The sequence below is a fragment of the Psittacula echo genome (assembly GCF_963264785.1).
Source record: "Psittacula echo genome assembly, chromosome: 9".
Lineage (NCBI taxonomy): Eukaryota > Metazoa > Chordata > Aves > Psittaciformes > Psittacidae > Psittacula > Psittacula echo.
Window position 1 is genome coordinate 23,653,866 of NC_137745.1, and position 20,059 is coordinate 23,673,924.

The window sequence follows — 20,059 nt, forward strand, 5'->3', positions numbered from 1 at the left end:
GCTACTATCAGGTCTGCTTACTTCCGGATTTAAACCCTTCTTACTACTTAAATAAGAAACAGTATATTATATAGTGAAGTAAAGTAGTAGTGTATTTCTTAATGCTTCATTATAAAAACATTACATGTAAAAATAGAAGCTCAAGTTTATGTCATAATTTTTTATTTCTATTGATAGAAATTCTACTTAAACACAACAGGTCAAACCATGCTCCCAGATACACCCTCTGCAAGACCAGATTTCAGAAAAAAAGGATGTAACTAAACCCTTGTCGTGGTTTAAGCTCAGCCATAAAACATGCGGTCTCTCTCTCACTCCCCTCCCTTTCCTTCCCCCGCTCCCGGAGGGATGGGGAGGAGAATTGAAAGAATGTAACTCCCACGGGTTGAGGTAAGAACAGTCCAGTAACTAAGGTATAACACAAATCACTGCTGCTACCGCCAATAATAATAATGATAAGGGAAATAACAAGGGAAGAGAATACAACACCTCACCAACTGCTGATTGATACCTCGCCCTCACCCAGCAGTAATCTAGCCCTTCCAGGTAACTGCCCCTAGTTCTACATCCTGGGCATGACATGCTGTGGTATGGAATACCTCTTTGGCTAGTTTGGGTCAGGTGTCCTGTCCCTGCTTCCTCCCGGCTTCCCCTTCTCCCTGGCAGAGCATGAGAATCACAAAGTCCTTGATCAGACTAAACACTTGAGCAGTAACTAAAAACATTGGTATTATCAGCGCTGTTCCTAGGCCAAAAGTCAAAAACACAGCACTGCGCCAGCTACTAAGAAGGACTAAAAATGACTGCTACTGCTGAACCCAGGATAACCCTTCTCTTGGTCCTGTCTTACTTGCTGAACTGGGTTCAAAACATTTTAAATGGTACCACCAGCTTTAAAAATTATACAAATAAAAGTCCTTGAGCTAGGAACATTCCAGCAATGCAAGAATCAAATTGCTTAAAACATACATGGTACTGGATTTTGTACCAAATGTTCAGAACAGTAGGTCCTATTCATTTGTAGAAGGTTGCCCACTTAGGGGATTAATCTGACTTTCTCAAAACTTTAAAATTTTAATTTAGTACTTATTTGAAAGCTTCTAGATAGTTAACAATCACCCCTTCATAGACAATATTGATAAAGCAGTTTCAGTAATGCATTTGATATGAATGTCTCCTTGGGTATAAAATAGTGTTTGCAAACAGATCCCTGTTTCCCAGGAAAGGAGTTCAGTCTCCTGGAGATATTTTTTTACATCTGAGTTCAAAGGAAAGAAGCATTTTTAATATTCCATTCCAGATTTTAACATTATATTCTTTCTATAAAGTGGCCAAAACTTTGAAAAGAAGCAGTCAGTATTTTTATTTTAAAGAACAATTTCTACAGTCTGTTCTTTTAAGAATAGGCTGGTGGTAGGAAATGATTTACAGGTGACTGGCAGGTCACACAGTTACTTTCCCCTTTCTCCTGGGCTATTCTGTGAGTCATTATACAAAAATATTCTGTTTTCTTCAGCACTACAGGTATGCTGTCTAATGATTTCTTCTTCAGCATGGATGAGAACAAAGAATGAAATGGCTTAATACAAGGACTTTTTTAAAGGCATATAAAAGCTGTAAGCAACTGCGTATCATAAAACCTTCCAAGGATGCACGTTACTACTGAACTGTAATTTTACTGCCCTTGCTCTGGAAGTGAAGGTTTCACTATGTATTTCCCACACATCCCAATCCACTGCCAACAGACAGGTCATAGAATCATCATAAGCATCCTGTTCATGTAGCATTTAACAGCCAGGGATTTCCAACCTTTTTTTTTTTTTTTTTTTTAGCATGCTATAGACAGCATCTATGAACATTCTCAAGCTATGCAATCACGATAGAAGCAAAATTACATTGTTTTATCTTAACATCTCCCTTACTCAAGTAAACTCTTGCCTGCAAGACACAACGGTACTTCATCTCCAGTGAGTCAAAATATAACTCATTCCTTGTAAGAAACAATACTAAGATACGTGGATTTCTGTAAAAAGTTTGCTTTGGGATTTTGTTTGGAAAAGTACAGTCAGATGTCATACTTTAGTTATTTGCTAAGGTCAGTAAAGAATGGTGAAATCAACAGGCTGAGTTTTTACATACTCTGTTGACATGATTTGATTTCATTGCTTGTGAACTTTCAACATATGATTTCTTCCTTCCTTTTCACTTTGGCTAATGTTTTGGCTAACATTCCTTTGTCTTTGTAAAACACTATTAAGCTCCCAAGCTACTGTTTTAAGAGACTAAAAACCCTAAATTATTAAAATTAATTATTTTAATCTATTGCTAAATAACTTCAGACTTACTTTGCAACACTGCTGAGCAGTGCCTTCAGAAACTTTACTAAGCATTTTAGATACACAGATTGATCCAAGAAGAGATGGAAAACAAGCTGCTCTATTACACCATTTTATGCATTCTTATAATAAATTTAAGCAAAATGCCACATATTGTTGCAATTGTTTTCAAATAGAATACTTTTCTCTTCAAAACATTCAGACCTATAAGACTCACTAGAAAACCTTCAGCGGATTTGCATGAGGTAACACCACTAAAATACAGATGACTAAAGATTTATTGCAACCATTAAGATGCTTTTCTCTCCAACATGCATGTTTCCACTTTTAAGATATCACAAAAGTGAATTTTATGCAAGTAATCTGTCTAAGATTTGTCCTTTGGACATTTACAATAATCAATATCAGTCTTGCCTGAAAGAAAGCTGTTATAAGCTGTTCCTACAAGAAGCACTCAATAATGTAACATAACATAACCTAAAGTAAAGTTATGCTAGTGAAACAGAGAGGCTAAAGGAAAAACATTTTGGAATCAGAATACAACAGTAGCAGAGGCAGAAGACCAAGAAGGAGAAAGAAGCCAAGAGGTGAAGGGTATGTCACAAATGGATGCTTATTCACTTAAGAAATACATGGACAATTAAACTTGGATAACGTTTCCAAATGTCAATTGTAAGCAATTTAAGTCTGTTCACTCTTGAAATTTACCACCTACATTGTAATCAAGATGGGTTTTATTTTATATATATATATAAAAAATCCCCTTACTTTTTAACAGTGAATCTCAAAGGCTTTTCTAAACAAAGTAACTGGGATGAGCATTTTACAGTTTGTGACAGTAAGACACTGAGAAATGACCTGACCTTTTCTGGTCAAGAAAAATAAGGGAACAGTTGCCACCAGTAGAATAAAGATATACAAGAAAAGTTCAACATGAAAGTCCTACAGTTAGTGTTTCTTCTCTAAAAAATACGTGAACAAATAATTTTTGCAGGCTTACACTGGAAATTAACATACTTCAAGAAGGCCATTAGATTGAGAATTGAACATAGGTCTGCTAACAAACAGATTTGGGCAGATGCACCGAAGTAATCTCATTTCTACTGTTTTCCAGACGCAGCTGTAGCTGCAATTTGTATTCACATATTGTATTTTGATAAATTCAAGACAGACCAAGCTGCAAACTGCTAAGACAATGTTCTAACAGATTTTTTTAACCATTTCAGAGAAGAAAGTATAACTTACAGTAAGGCAAAAACCTGAATAAATCTTCTTTAGTATTTCAACTGGAGACAAATGAAAGGTAAATATATCTGAATACAAAGATGTAAGGTAAATTTTGAAACTATAAGAAAGTAAGTTATTTTAAAGTCACTAAGAGACCCAGAATAACAAAGGTTAGGATTCAACAGCCACAGAAATCCCAGAATCACCATACTTTGTGGCATAAGAGGAATTCTGGAATATTAGACATTGTGTTTGGTTTCTAAGTTCTGATTTGCATTGTTGGCTCATGCATCATACATAAGAATTTGGACTAGACCTGCTAAATCCTTCAGGTAGGTCCCATTATAAACTCAAACATAATAGAGACATCCTGTGGTTATCACCATATTAATAGAAAAGCTCACAGTATACACCCTTTCCCACTTTGCAGAGATCCTCTCATGCCAAAGCTACAAATCACTCAGCTTTGCCCCCAAAGGATTTGAAGTGTGAACATTAGTTATCTAGTCACCCAAGGCAACAAAGCAAATTTCACCCAATGAATCCTCTTCTATGTAACACTATAGAGAGTGGTTGATACCATTTCTGAAAGTTGATTCTGAAACATGCACCATGCTTGTGTTTACTGCAAAAATCCTCTTAGCATTCAATAGGAAAAAAAATCAGGACTGGGAAGCATGATTTTAATTCTTTATGAACAATTTGGTCACTGTCCTACTGAAAGAAATCAATAGACTTTTAAGATCTCTTGCAAATCACAGCTTTATGAAGAGTTATAACCCAGCAACAAAATAATCATTTATAATTTTTGTTGTATAGTAATACAAATATTAACTAGTTGAAACTCTCATGAGAAAACACTTCCTAATTTAAGTACTATCTTTATATTCTAATGTACATAATTTTTGGAGAACACAAGACTACAGACAGTGAAATATGAGAAATACAAAAAAAAAAATCAGCAAAATAATCTTATACAATGAGCCTGATGACCTTCTGTATGAAAACCAATTCTCGGAGAAGAAGCCTCAAGATCATAAATTTGTAGACCAATACAATATCTGATGCTCTGGAAGTTTGAAGCTTCCTTAAGTAAGCTTCAAAATCTCTACTCATTTGTAAGTGCAGGCACTTAAGAAAGTAACAACCAGGACCTGTCTACGCTTTCTTTGGGTTTACAGCCTAAAACCACCAACAAAGGGTCACTCCTGTATAAATGCAGAAAGCAACAACTAATGTAAAGTACCCACATGTGTTACAACTTTTAGACAACCACTCCTTCCTCAAGTTATCTATCAAGTTTTGGAAGACCAAAATTCAAGTCAAATCACACACTTAAAGGGGGTCAGAACCATACTATGACCATCTTGCAGAATGTCCCAACCACAGAGGTGAAGTCTACTTTGGAAAGAGTGCACGTTTTTAAAGAAACTTACTCTGAAAGCTGGTTTTGCATGAAGGAAGCTTTTAAAGATTTTGCGGCCTGGAAACAGCAGCCAACCATGTAACCTACACTCATTTGGAACAAACCCTGTATAACAGTCTCTTTTGAAAAGTGAAATAGGTATAAACAGTCACCCAAAAAATTAGTTCATAATAATATGTTTGACTTATTCAGTAGACATACATCCCTGTATTCTAATGAACAAAGGAGAGAGATCACTGCTATTGCTAATTTAGTAACGTTACCCTTCTATTATAGCAAATCCCAAACTCTCTATTTCAAGGGGAAAGGCTTTAATTTTACTTTTCTTGGCAAACTGAAAACCATTTTAAATGGGGAAAAAACAGCAAACAGGAAATAAGAGCTCTGAGTTATGATGTCAATAAGTTCTGTACAGTTGCAAGGCCCAAAATACTGTGGAAAAATGTTGGAACACTTTTTCCATCTAAAAGTAGTGAAGATGTCACTTAAAACTCTCTAAAATGTACTAAACAGATCTCGTTTTCCACATTAAGAAATGATCATACAATCAAAATGAACTTACTTTTTTATTTTCATAATAAAATATTACTCAAATTTTTATACTGATTCAGGCATTGAGCAGCTATACGCAAGCAAGCATAATTTTAAGAATTTTGTTACAACTGCTATGATGACATTCAATGGAAACACATTGCTTTAATCATAGGATCAACTAGGTTGGAAAAGACCTTTGAGATCATCAAGGCCAACCATTACTCCAGGCCTGACAAGACCACCACTAAACTATATCACTGAGGGTCTCACCTACACGGTGTTTGAACACTTCCAGGAACGGTGATTCCACAACTTCCATAGGAAGCCTGTTTCAATACCTGATTACCCTGTCTGTGATGAAAAACGTTCCCAATATCCACATTAGAAAGTGTCATTACACATGTAATGTTCATTGTTAACAGACACCCTGTTCCACATTAAAATTCTATCAGGACAGAGTCATAAAGACTTAGCATTGTTTTTATCTTTTCATTTTAAGAAGTGAATATCAAACAGAACTTTTCATAAACACCTTCCATTATATATGAGGTAAGATGAACAAGTTGCAACAGTTACTATGTCATTAAATTATCTTTGGGAAAACATTCACATACATTGTGCACCCCTGAAAGACCTTACTGAATAAAACATTTTTAATCACACCAAAAAACAATTAATGGTAAATTATCACCCCTTTGATGATACTGAAATACTTGAGTTAGTAAAGCAAAACTAAACCAACAGACTTGCGAGCATTATGGTATCAACTTTTTCACACAACAAATATCCTTATCTAAAATGGATAATATTTGATCAGTCTTAAAAGGAAAGGCATAAAAAAGCTAAACTACCTCAGGGCGAATCTCAAAACTAAATGAAACAGCTGTTTTAAACCCCACAGTTTTATTTTGCTTCAAGGAAACTAAAAGCAAAGGAACACTATAAACAGCAATGCCCTTTCTCTGTGGAACTATTTTTGGTCACTGTCAAAGACAGGGAACTGGACTAGACGGGCTCTGATCTGATTCAGTACAGCTGTTTTTATGCTGTTATGTACTTTACACATGGCCCTGCCTGAACATAATTCGTTGAATTATGAACATGGCTGCTGAACATAATTTTCCACATTCCATTAAGAGTGTATGTTAGCAGGCTGTGAATAAGCTCATAACATTTCCCAATACACAATCTGGTCATTGCTATGAGGTTTCTCAGAGCAATACACGATTGCCTCTTCTCTGTAGTCATTCATGTCTATTAAAAATTCCCACCAATGAACCGAGTTTCTCAGGATTCTAAAAGATACAAAGGGGAATCTCACTTGAACAGTGGGCTAGAGGCTGATGATAACTTTACCTTCTGTCATTTCCCAGTAGCCGAGTACTATTCTTTGAACCCATATAGCTTACATGAATCTGTTTCAGTCACTCACTATAAAAGTAAAATTTGATCTGTATTTTCTATAGGTCTGACTTTCACTGATGCCTACAAATGGCAATCTGGAGAGCTCCCCCTTAAGCTCATTTTTACTTATTTTCACATTTTCATCTGAGGGTGGTGAGGCACTGGAACAAGATGCCCAAAGAAGTGATAAATGCTCCAGTACCTGGCAGTGTTCAAAGTAAGGCTTGACAGAGTGTTGGGTGACATGGTATAGTGTGAGGTCATGGCAGAGGGCTGGAACTAGATGATCTTAAGGTCCTTTCCAAGCCTAACTATTCTATGATTCTAGTTCTATGGGTAATGAGGTTTACTTGGGGCATTGATTTCAAAGCTCCATATTCAGAAATTGTAATTTTTTTCAGCCTGGGGAAGTCCTGTGTACTACAACTAATTGGAAAATCATATTAATCTCCAGAAAAAAGAAAGCTTTTTTATGTTCCCTAGATTGCAGGTTCCCTCATAAACATTAATTTCTTTGGGAGGGTAAAAATATGCGAACTATGCTGGATATTAGGAGCAAGGGGAAAATGCCTGAACATTCCTTAATTATCCTACAGTCCAATAACTGTTATGCTGGGCTCAAAAAATTACTTGGTGCTTGGGAAATACAAAGGCTTAACTATCTGCTTTTCCCATAAAAGCCAGTGATATCCTTGCCTCATCTCCACTTCTGTGAGTTTGCCAGCCACAGTAGACACAAATGTTGTCTGTAGTCTCTACATGTAAACAAATACTGAAGAGCTGAGTGAATTCCCCAAAATTATATCCTTTCACTCTGCTTGAGCCATTCCAAGTCCATTAATTACATGGATTTTTTTCAAGGGTTTAAATTTCCAAGTGAATTTAAGCATTAACAGCTGTATTATTTAAAGTGTTCATCTTAAAAAGCATTTACCTTGCAATTTCTTCTTTAGTAGTCTTTTATGTAAGGAATTTCCTACAGCCACCAAGTAAACAATTTCCATAGTTTGGTAGAATTTCCATTTCTTTTGTGTTTAATTCTTTGCACAGATACAGATCTCCACACAGTTAGTAAATGCAAACTTTTGCCTAATTCATAGCTTTTGATTTAGACTGTAGTTTATATAAACATAACTTTGATAAACTGAGTTAATAAGACCAGCTAATAATGTACTGTTATCTACAAAGTACTTTGAAACTGCTTTGTTGATTAAGAGAAAAGAACTTCTATTCCAGATGTGCAGCATTATGCATATATATATACAGAAAACTGTAGGTTTTGCGTGTAGCTGTACTAAAATTAATCTATGTTTTTCTGTGGGAACTTTTCATATGATAGCAATTCCTAGCAAAAATATATAATCTGACTTATTTTTTCCACAAGGCAGATATTTTTCTCAAAGGAGTAATACTGAACACAGCTGTGGAAATATTAGATATTTAACAACACTATCAACCAAGACAAGAATCTTCTAAATGAATTATGTAATAGCATTTTTAAAGGATTAAAATTAGGAAAAAAGGATTAAAATTTACTTCATTTTTTTCACAACAATTTCTTCCAAAAGCTGAGAGTTGGCTATGCCATTACATTTCACCCTCTGGCTTCATACATTCTGTTCCTTAAAAACCATCACAGTTAGGGACTGACTGCCCTTGTGAATATTTCATGTTTCCTAACCCTTTGTAAATTACTACCCTTTATAAATATATATTGCTTGCTTTCTTCTATTCCAAGACAGTTCCGAACTTCTTCAGTAAAGCTTATTCTTCCGGGGAGAACTCCTTTTTCATTTTATGTCCAGCATACTTGGGCTTTCATAACAAAGAACTCAGGAAGCAAAACTTTTCCTCTTTCAATTAGACAAATTACTTTTTGGGTCTAGGTAAAACATTAAAATCTACTACACTTTCTTGCACATTTCCACAGCTCAACTACAAATGTTTAATGAAGTACTTCCCTTTGGTTTGAACCTGCCACCCACTCACTGTTTTTGTGCTAACCTAGTTTTTTCATTGGAAAAGGCAAAATAATTAGTCTTTTTCTTGATGACATATGGGTTCAAATAGATCCATATTTCCTATATTCTGTATTTATTTTGAAGGTTATTTTGATAGCCTCTGGTAAAACCTTAAATGAAAGAAACATGGATTAATTCTCCATTTTAGCTGAATTCAATTTCTTTCCAGTCTTTTGAGCAAAGAACAGGCCATGGTTTTATGTGAGGAGACAGGAATCTTCTACATTAATTGTAAAATATAAGGAAGTTATAATAATGGTTATTAAAACCATAAAACAAGAGTATAGTTGCATTATGAATCATACGCTGACAGATTACCAAAGATGTTGTTTGCTTGTTTAACAAAAATCATAGCTATACATTGGTAAGTAAGCTTTCTTTCTAAAGTCAAAGCTACTTTGTACAGCCACAGACAAGCCAAACGGAAATCACTCTTTGTGGAATATAAGTGTTCAAGAAAAAAAATAATAGCCTTTGCTTTACAAATTGTTCTACAAAGATCACATTTTCCATACCGCAAGTTCATATGCAATTATGACATATGTTTTCTTTCAATTTATGTAAGTATTTCCACTGAGTGGCAAAAGTAACTTCTATCATCTAGTGAATTTCTGTATGATAAAAAGCAGTGCAAAACTGTCCAGGGAACCAAACAACTCATATGATCCCACATTTCCAAACAAATACCTTTGAAAATAGTATATTAGGATACCTGTCAGACAGTTCTACTGTCTCTGCTGGTTTCTATGTAGTCTTTTAGCTTAGTTTAGAGGTTTTAATCTTCCAGTTTCTTTCATTTTCTGGTCAGCTCTGCTGTACCACTTACCACACAACATCACTGCATGTGCAATGGATGGCAAGTGAGACTGAGCTCACACGTGGATTCAATCAGCCACGGGCCTTTGCTGCCTAAATCAAAGCAACCCTATTTGCTTGAGGCTGCAGCAAATTCAGCTTTTTGAATACCATATACCTACAGAGCAATAAATGCCAAAAATATGTTTATTACTTTACACGCGTGAGGTTCGTTTATTAGTACACAAGCACAACTAGTACAAACACTGCAGAACCTCAACATATTTTCACTCCTGAAAAAACAGACAACACACTGCTATTTATAGTGTTTTCCCCTACAGATGAAATGAAGAAAGAACCAATGTTAAAAACCAGCAAAGCACTATATGATACGTACTCAAATTTTTCCCTTTTTTAAACTGCAAACTTGGCAAAAAATGAAGAATCACAGACTGGTTTGGATTGGAATGGACCTTAACGCTCATCTAGTTCCAAGCCGCTGCCACAGGCAGGAACATCTTCCACTAGACTAGGTTGCTCAAAGCCCCGTCAAACCTGGCCTTGAACACTGCCAGGGATGGGGCATTTACCATTTCTCTGGGCAACCTGTACCAGTGTGTCACCATCCTCACAGTGAAGAGCTTCTTCCTAGAATCTAATCTAAATCTCCCCTCTGCACACAATAGTTATAATTTGATAATGGCATAATTATGAGAAAAAATATTAAAACTACAACAGCAATAGCCAACTACAATTAAAGCAAACTTTTTCAGAAGTCGCCTGATACACTTAGTATTATCTTGCATGACAGAAACACTGCTACTGTGTCCATGAGACAGAAATTAGACCCACTGATGAAATTCCCAGGAACAAAACATGCACCTGAGAATGAGCGCTAAGTTAATTCATATGGTAGGGAAATCTTCTTACTGAGATAATATCCTTCTTTTTGTTAGTAATGCTTCTGGAAGTTTTAATTTTGATTATACTGAAGTTACAAATTGTGTGTTTCGAAACTTGCAAACAGTTTGGAGATCTTCCTAGAAATATAGTTACTTTTTCCATCTACAATCCAGTATATGTTCAACATACATGCAAATATTTACAGACCCATGTTCTTCCTTAGACATAGGAGTGCAAACTGTAGTCAGTTCTCTGCTGTGTCATATTTACTGCTTCCATTTCTAACAGTTTATCACAAACTGAGTCAAAGTCATCTTTTTTTGGATCTCTGAATTTCTAATGTAATGCAAATTACTTTTGTTGATAAGTAAAACTAAGAAAAAACATAATACCAAATTAAGTTAGATTATCTTGGCAGCCTAGCATACTTTGAATAGTTTATTTCATTTTTTCTGGAATACAAAGGACTGCATGGCCATGTTTCCTTTTTCTGGTAAGTACCATCTCAATGGAAATTGGTGACAATTACCACTTTAAATGTTGCCTTTAAGTGCTGAATAATATGAACCTAGCAAAAGACTCTGTATAAAAAACTTCATTTAAACTTCCATATTATTAATACTGTCTTCTAAAACAGTGAAAAATGGAAAATAACCATCATTTGCAGAGGATCAGGCTTTTGTTGTTTACTTTGTTTTAAATTGTTAAACTTTGGCACAGTGAATGCTTGATACTCTGTGAGGAAATGTTGTGCCCAGTCCAGCTTGTATTCCAAAACAGAAAAGTTTCCTTTATTACTTATTGTCAGAGTGATTCAGTAGTTTGGCAATGGTTTCAGAGATTTTCATTTTAACTACTGTTCCATTTTTCATGCAAGAATGTCTGGTGTTTCCAATGTCTGTAAGGAAGATAAATACCCATATTCCACAAAAATGACATGTAACATTATCTAAACTTGTTAAGTAGCATCAAAAGCAAGACTAACAATTGACACATACAGAAACCAAAACCTTTTCAAGACCTTAATTCATCAAGCAGGTTGTTTTTTAGGTAGAGGCATCTTCTGATCCAGTTAAGAGCACAAGCCTTTTTACAGGACCAAGGAGACGGGAATCAAGGTGGGAAAGCTAGCTGGAGGCTTCTTAAGTTGACATTCCCACACAGAGAAATCTGTATTAACCTGTAGCCTGAGGTAAACAAATTTAACTTACTCTCCTAAGACAACACAAATGATCTGCAAGGGTGAAAAGTAAGGTCTGTCTTTCCAGGAAACCATGATGCTTCTCCAGGTCACCTCTCTAGGCATTCCAGATTGCAGCATTCTTGCACATATAAAACATATAAGCCTGACAATCACACGGATGCATGTATAGGCATACTTGACTCTATAGCTCTTTTTGTGCATGATCTCTTCATACCGTGACCTATGAATTGCTCTTCAATATTGGCATACTGCTAATAATGCCACAGACTAAAGGACTGACTGCAAAACGAAACAGCATATTTTGTTGAAGTTTCTAAGCCAGCTGCCAAATATATGAGAAAAAGTAGGCATCTACTAACACATAAAAGTTGATTCATTCATCATAACAAATTCTAATGATTATTTTATATATTTAACACAGAAATACTGAAGACTCAAGATGAACAACAGAAACAAAAGAATAGTTTTTCTATACTCAGCTTCCTTAAATGGTATAGTTCTACTTCAGAAGAGCCAAAACTTAGCTAAAATCAAAATATGTGACTGCGCTCCACATGGACTGGCTGTGAGCATAAAAAGAATATGTCATGTTATTAAAATGTGATGGGCAGTCTCCAAGACAGCTTTGTGCAGTTGATGTTAGATTCATCACTTTATGTAAACCACATTTATAAACAGCACTAGAAAAAGAAGAAAATACTTAGTTTGCCTTACAATAACAAGTGTACACAAGATCAGCTTAAAAAGGAGATTTCAGTGTAAAGCACTGGCCACATATGGCAGCTACACTTTCCTGCACAAACAGAAATATAGTAATTTTCAGTAAAGAAATCAAGAGAGCATTTTATATCAGTGATGTGATAATATTAAATATAAAACAGCATCCAATTTGTATTAAGTTGCATTTTCTACCATAGTGAAAGACAGTATTCTGAACCACAACATGCTGGATATATTCCTATACTATGTGTCAGAATTTCATCTCCACTACTCAAAAGAGTTATATATGTATTTTAAGGCAAGATAAAATTTTAATTTTCAACCGATTCTTTCACTGGCAGAAACAGAAATCATGGAAAAGGTCTAAGCAAACAGTTTGACCTCATATAATCTTGACGAAAACACACATACACCTGCTTGCAAGGAAATGCCTTCAGATTTCCATTTTGAAAATATTTCTCTTAATTTAGACCCCAACATCACAATCATGACACAGATGCATTTTTCTAGAAGGCTATTTGAAAACAAAATCTCACTATTAATGAAACAGCTCATGCAATAAGGTATAATGTTTTTCTTTTAATGACATCTTCAACTGTATCATCTTGAATCAATTACTTTACAACTCAGCCAAGAAAGCAGAGTTGGACCCTACCTCAAAAAAAGCTGCAATTACAGCCTTTGAGCAGCTGCTACAGCTTCTACTGCGGTTTTACCCCAAGAGGTGAGAGGAACATTGACCCAAGTACCCTAGCATCAGCTCCTTCATTTTCACAAACCAATTTGCATTCAGGACTTTATAGCTGCCCTTACTATGCTGGCTCATGCAATGATTTTGGGTCCAAAAATTAAAAGTATACTGGAAAGAATGATCCTGGAGGGGAATTTGCCAATAATAGTTAGCTTTCAGTGAATTGGAAATATGCTGAAAATGTTTAAAAGAACAGGCTTGTAAACTAGATTGAGAACCACAGGCCAATTTTAGGTTTTAGTATTGCTATCAATGGTGAAAATCTAAAGTTCAGAATGTGGTAGTCAAGAAATCTGAAAAGGTGACTTCTGGATATTCTATTTTAGGATGCAATTATGCTCATAATCAAAATACTAAATCTGTATCTTGATATATTAAACACTTTCATTACAAGAACAGCATGTCAATGTAAGCAATATTTATTTCTAATATACTGATGCTATATATTGTATAAAATACATGGATAATCCTTTATAAGATAAGATGGTTACATCTTTGCCAGCTACTACCACTCCACAATGTCAGCTTCTTTATGTAGTGCAGCTATGACAAACTCTATACACATAAGGATATGTTCCTACCATCAGGATCAACTAAAAAGATTAAGTAATAATTTAAAAAAAGCATTCATCCAAAACCGAGATGTTGCTAAACATCAGAAACAGGGAACATTGCTGCAAAACCAGGATCACTGAAATTGCTGATTCAACACTTTACTATTGAAAGAAGTGAAAATAAATCAGTGCATTTCTATCACAAGTCTTAAGCCATGCTCTCTTTTATAAAATAGCCAAGAAAATGTTGGGTTTTTTCTTTTAAAGAGTGATTTAATAGTAATTTGCTCAAGTAAATGCATCCAAACCAAGCTATTATAAAACACAGGGGAGTGTCTGCTTAGGAAGCTTGGGTTTCTAAATACAAGCAAGAGATTGCAGATATACGCAATTGGAGATTTCAAAAAAGTTTAAAATCATCCTTCAGATTGTTGTGTGGGAATGTGATTGCTTTTGAAACTGTTATTTCATTCCTTGGGAGAAGTGATAGGGAGAATTTCTATCATTATTCATCTATCGTACTGGAACTGGAACTCAAGCAAAACCAATGCAGCAGGTAACACAAGCCTTATCTTGTTTGCTAAGAGAGCACCAAAGGTTGATTTTTTGGCATAGTATCTTTTTCTCCCTTAAGAAATGAACAGTAGCCAAGTAACTGATATGCAACTTTTGCCAACAGGACCACCTTACATGTATATTTAAATAAATTAATAAAGAAAATTTCCAGGCTATTTCTCCACAGCAAGACCAAATTGTTAGCATAGAAAGCAGCTTATTGAAGAAACAGATGAAGTAGATGTTCATGGCATTGGCTTGACACATAAAGACACAAGCTGTTTAATTATGTTGTAAATTATATTTAATTATAAAATTATGAAACTTGCTTTAGGTAAAGTCAATTAGCCACACATTTTTGAAGCATACTTAAATAGGCAGCATATGTATGGTAAACAAAGAATAACCTAGTTTCTAACTTTGTAGAAATTTTTTGTCAGTACAAACTATGTAACAAGACTTTAAGTTCACAACTTCAATCCTTACCACAGAATATTGCAATTATATCTGTTTTAAATAACAGATAGGCTTTATTTCTGATGCACAAGAAAGAAAAATTAACTATATTGACTAATAAAATCTGATCTACATTTTACAATCTTAAACCATTTTCCACAGCCAGATAGTTGCCTATTGAAAGCAAGAGGTAGGATTTATGTCTAACGACACAAAGTCCTAATTAGAAAGGTTTGACAACATACTGATCACTACAGGCTATTCATTTACTCTGCCACTGGCTAAGGTTTTACATGTTTATTCACATCATACTTTTTAAAGAATAACAGCTAATGAAGTCATAAATAAGTGTGATTTCATAGCAGGAATAACCTGAAATGGTCCTCTCTGTACTTCCAGTGGTCTGATGTCAACTATTATTAAACTACAGGTTTCATTAAGTCCTCCACTAGACGTCTAGAGTTAAGCCAGAAGTTCTGGCTGCAATACAGGCAGTGATGAAAAACATATGAGTGGTAACAAGTCATCTTAACATTATTTTCAGTACTAAGATGGGCTAATCTGAAGCAGCACTTTACTCTGGTATCACTCACAGTGCCAGGAGGATCAAGAAGTTTGGAAGTGGAATTTTTCTTTGTATTTACTTTCCATTTCACAGAATTCAGCTTAACTTCATTTTTTTTGTTGTTGTTTTATTTTATTTTTTAATAAGAAATAACTGAACATAAAGATCTCAGGTGGATTATCACAGTGCTTCCTGAAGAACTACCCAACTTGCAAGGTATGTCCAGTTTGAATACCTATTCTATATAAATAACAATAAAGAATTAAGAAACAGGCTGCCAATCACTATTTGCAGATTAATAATGTCAGGCAATTTAGAGTTAGAAGCACCACTTTATGTTTATAGAGCATTTGAAAATCAACTTTCGAGCTGAAATAATTCTGTATTTACTACATCTGAGCTGCAAAGCAATAAAAGGGTAAAGTGGATTATTTAACTATAAAAGACTTGTCAGAAAGATGTAACAACTGACAAAACTTTTTCCTCAGTTATTACAGTCTATGAAAATCTATCCTACAATTGTTCTTACAGTTACAATTCTGTGTTAACTTTCCGTTATTTGGTATTCACAATGTTTGTTTGGTTTTTTAAGTAGCTATGTACAAAGTAATTAAAAATGACACATGGAAGAGTGAACTGTAAACAAGCTACACCCTTAAAATGCTCATAGATCATATTCAGTAATACACAAGAGACAAGCAATTTTCCAGAAAGTAAATACTCTCTAAACATAACTTACTTTATAAACATGCTATTAATTATCATATCACGTAACTTCAATATTAGACTATTTCTCAGGACAGAATAATTTCCTCAGTAATCTTACTAACCCAAACATTTCCTCCTGTTTTTCTTTAGCAATTTAAGTAAATCAATAGAGTAGACAAAGAGTTAAACATAAACTCCTTTTATTTCTGGAATGGGACAATGACTAATAGAACCAGAACTATTTTTAAACACAGCTTTAAAAACAGCAATGGTCTTGCCTTTCTTTGGACAAAATCTGTGCATGGGGCAACGGTTTGTGTTATTAATGAACACAGACTTTTCGTTGCCTCTATAAAGACCACCACTGTGTCATTTAAACATTTCCTTTTCAGAAATTCAGAAATTTTTCATAGGAAATTCGCCCCGGTGCACCGGTAACAGAGGTTATTTCTAAATATAGAGTATTTTTTAAGTCTGAAAACTTTATCTATTAACTCCTTCAGTGTCATAACTGGTAAGACAACAAAGACCACACGCCGCAAGACTGGCATGCTACTGCCAACAAATCTAGACTTGATCTGTTTTGTTGAGGGTTTTTTTTATGTACACATCCTATACTAACAATACAACTTCTACCCTCACAGAACGTGTTTCTCTTTCCATAATTAGTGTTGAGAATTTTCACATCACAGAACTATTGCACATTTACCCTAAACTAATACATAAAAAGTTCCTATGTTCCACATGCTGTTTGGCAATACAGGTTTTGGTAAAGACCACCATATTAGTTAAGGGTAAGTATGTCCCAAACAATCAGCACAGTGAATTTAGGATTCACTAAATTCTGAAGTCGTATTTCCTGAAGTGTCATACTTCAGGAAAGAAAGTCAGCCTTACAACATCTGTACATATAATGTATACTCTCCACATTCAGCTATCTCACTTTGCAGTGGCTAGTCTTTCAGTGAAAAGGTGCTGTTTGGTAGCTCTTTCTACTGAAAGAGAAGGTAGGATTGTTATAAAGAAAATGTCATGAAGAAGCATATAAGCCACCCTTGAATTCCCAACACCTTCTCAAACTCATCTTCCATGTTCCGGTCTCTAAAAATGAGAAGGGAGAAGGCCAGACTCTGTTCAAGCAACAATTATCTGTTTAAGGTTTTATTAAAGAGAACACCTGAGCCTAACAGCTTGCATATGCCAAGAATAGCTGTCCCACCCCTTGTCCTTCCCTCTCTTTCCCTTCACTGTTCTGTCCTCCTAAACCAGGCTGTTCCACCCATTCCTTTGTGCTGGATCTGATACCCAAGATTGATTCAGTTTATTCGCCCAGAAAGAACGTGTTGCGTTTTTTTCTTGCTCACATTAGTTTTATGCTGGTTTAGTGAGCTCCATCAGTTCAGCAAACAGCCTGATTGGAAGAGCTGGTATGAGAGAAATGAAGTATGTCCCTAGGTGTAGAACCAGCTTCAAGTGGCAGTAGTGGACCATTAGTACACCTGTATTCACAAACTGTACTTTCTGAAACAATTATTTAATAACATTCTCATGATACAATAACTAAAGTATTTCCAGAAAGATCACTAGTATTTTGGACTTGAGGCCTTCATTTTCTTTTCGTTCTCTTACTCTTGAAGTGTAAGCATGCAGAAATCTTTTATGAGTTCTTTGAGATGAGCTGCAAAGTCAGAGCATTCCCACAGAGACATATCAACATCTATTTACTGGGAAACTCAAAAACTTATCCAGGAAAAAAAAACTTTAGAACCTCCATAAACTCCAGTTCTTTGGAATCCATTCTTTGGCCAATGCAAACCTGGAGTCAAACTTGATTACCACCCCCAAGAACAAAGCCTATATATAAAAATATATATATATATTTAATTTTATTTATTTCACAAATCAGGTTTCCTTTTGTAAAGTGACTTGCTTTCAAGATGTTTCTCTCAAAGGACTAGTATGTCATCAATGACATATTTCAACATTACATTACTTTTCTAGAACCATTTGTGAACAATGCATGTTTTTCAAGAGTTCAAATTGGCCACTACTCCAATCAGCCTCAACTTTTCCACAGTTTGAAACAATAACTAGTTTTTTAAATATCTGAAATATGCAATCACTTACTACAGTTGCAAGTGTGGAAACAGATTTTTAAATTGTTTCATAGGACAACTTTCTAGCACCAGATCCAGAAAAGCATTTCAGGAATGTACATGGAAGATTATCTTTTAGATGCAGTAACACTATACATCTAGCGCCTATCACAAACAGAAGTTAACTGACTGTTAACAAAACTCTGTATACCTGCAAGGTACAAAGTATACTAGTGTTCTGTTGTCAGACACATTTGGGGGGAAGGAGTCACAGCATTCTTTTTTTGAGAGCCTAATCTATATACTGTTATCTTTTTACTTTTTATACACCCTGAACCACACACAGTTACAGTAGCAGCACTGTATGTATACACAGCATTTTAGTGCTGTTAAGAACCATATATAAGAAACATCAAAATGACCTTGTACGGAAAAAAACAATGCAAACAAAACCTCAGAATTTTGAATAAGCCAACAACCTTATACAAACCAGAGCACTCCTTTTCCTGCAACTGAGACCAGAGAAAAAATGCCTACGTAAAGACATTTTTCAGCCATAAACAGATCAGCAAAATTTAATTAGGTGATCAAACAAGAACTGACATCCATTTAGTATTTCCCTGAAGAGGTCTATGATAGCCTAAATAGAAACATTTTTATAAACAGGATTTACATAATAAAATTTACAGCAGCTCCTGTTGGTTTGCACAGCAAACTGTAGTATCTAAACAATATCCCAAATTTGGCTTCAGAGGGGAACAAGGCAGAGCTGAGCACTGAATTTACAGTCTTTTCTCACAGAGTAGCAAAACATCCTGTGGTAAGTCTGTCTTCCCTTGCATCTAATTTTATAGGAGTATTTGGTCACTAAAGTAATCTTTAGAATAACACCAGAGCATGTAGAAAATATCTAGGGGTCCCTTCCAACCCATACTATTCTATGATTCATCACCATTACTCAGGCAATACACTTTACTGTAATTAAAAACTGGACTCCTGGTTTTCCCAGGCAGGTGTGGCTAGAAGAAATCTGGTAAAATTAGAACTCTGAGAAGCAGAATTGAATTAAATTGAATGAACAGCTGTAATGAGGCAGAATCAGTCCTTTTTTTCTAAATACAAATTTACTTTGTAAGTCCTTTGTAACTTGTGTACTCTTCTCAGTAACTTCAGGAAAAAGACATGGGGTTTTCTACTTTGAAGGTGCTCTAGCTGATCCAGCACCTTTCTGTCTTCCAGACCAAAGTACCTTTGATTACACAAAAAAGATACTTCTAAGTTATAGATAATCTAGAAAGCTGATGGGGCTTACGGCAGTAAATTCAAGCATGACACATAATTATCTCCTATCAGCTGGCCTAGCTGTCATGTACAGGCCTCATGACAACAAAGCTATGTCAGAAAAAAACCCCACTTCTATTGAAAAAGTAGGCATTCAAATGTACTGGCTTCCAGTCCTTTTCTAGGTGCAATTTAAGTTACTGATTTCAAAGCACATGGATTCATAAGCCCCTGTCAGAGAAAAGAGTCCTTCTCAAATAAAAGCCAATGCAAATGTGCTTCCATACAAAGGTGACCTATCAATAGCAGTAATAAACGGAACACTAGGAAATGGGAAAGCTGTTGTCAGGACTGAAAACTCTGTTTTTCCAGATTAATCATAGAATCAGGCTGGATAAGACCTTTAAGATCAAGCAAGTCTACCTGTTATCCCAGGACTGCCAAGTCCACAATTAAGCATGTCACTGAGGGCCTCATCTACACCCTTTTTTTAACACTTCCAGGGACAGTGAATAGAATCACA

The 20,059-nt window shown here is 35.2% G+C and overlaps 1 protein-coding gene across 1 annotated transcript in view; it reads right to left on the bottom strand.

The window, feature by feature from the left end:
- CENPP (centromere protein P) overlaps window positions 1-20,059 on the bottom strand; it is a gene marked incomplete at its 3' end in the record, with an annotated part of 145,552 nt that overhangs the window by 50,361 nt on the left and 75,132 nt on the right. The gene's annotated exons all lie outside the window — the stretch shown is intronic.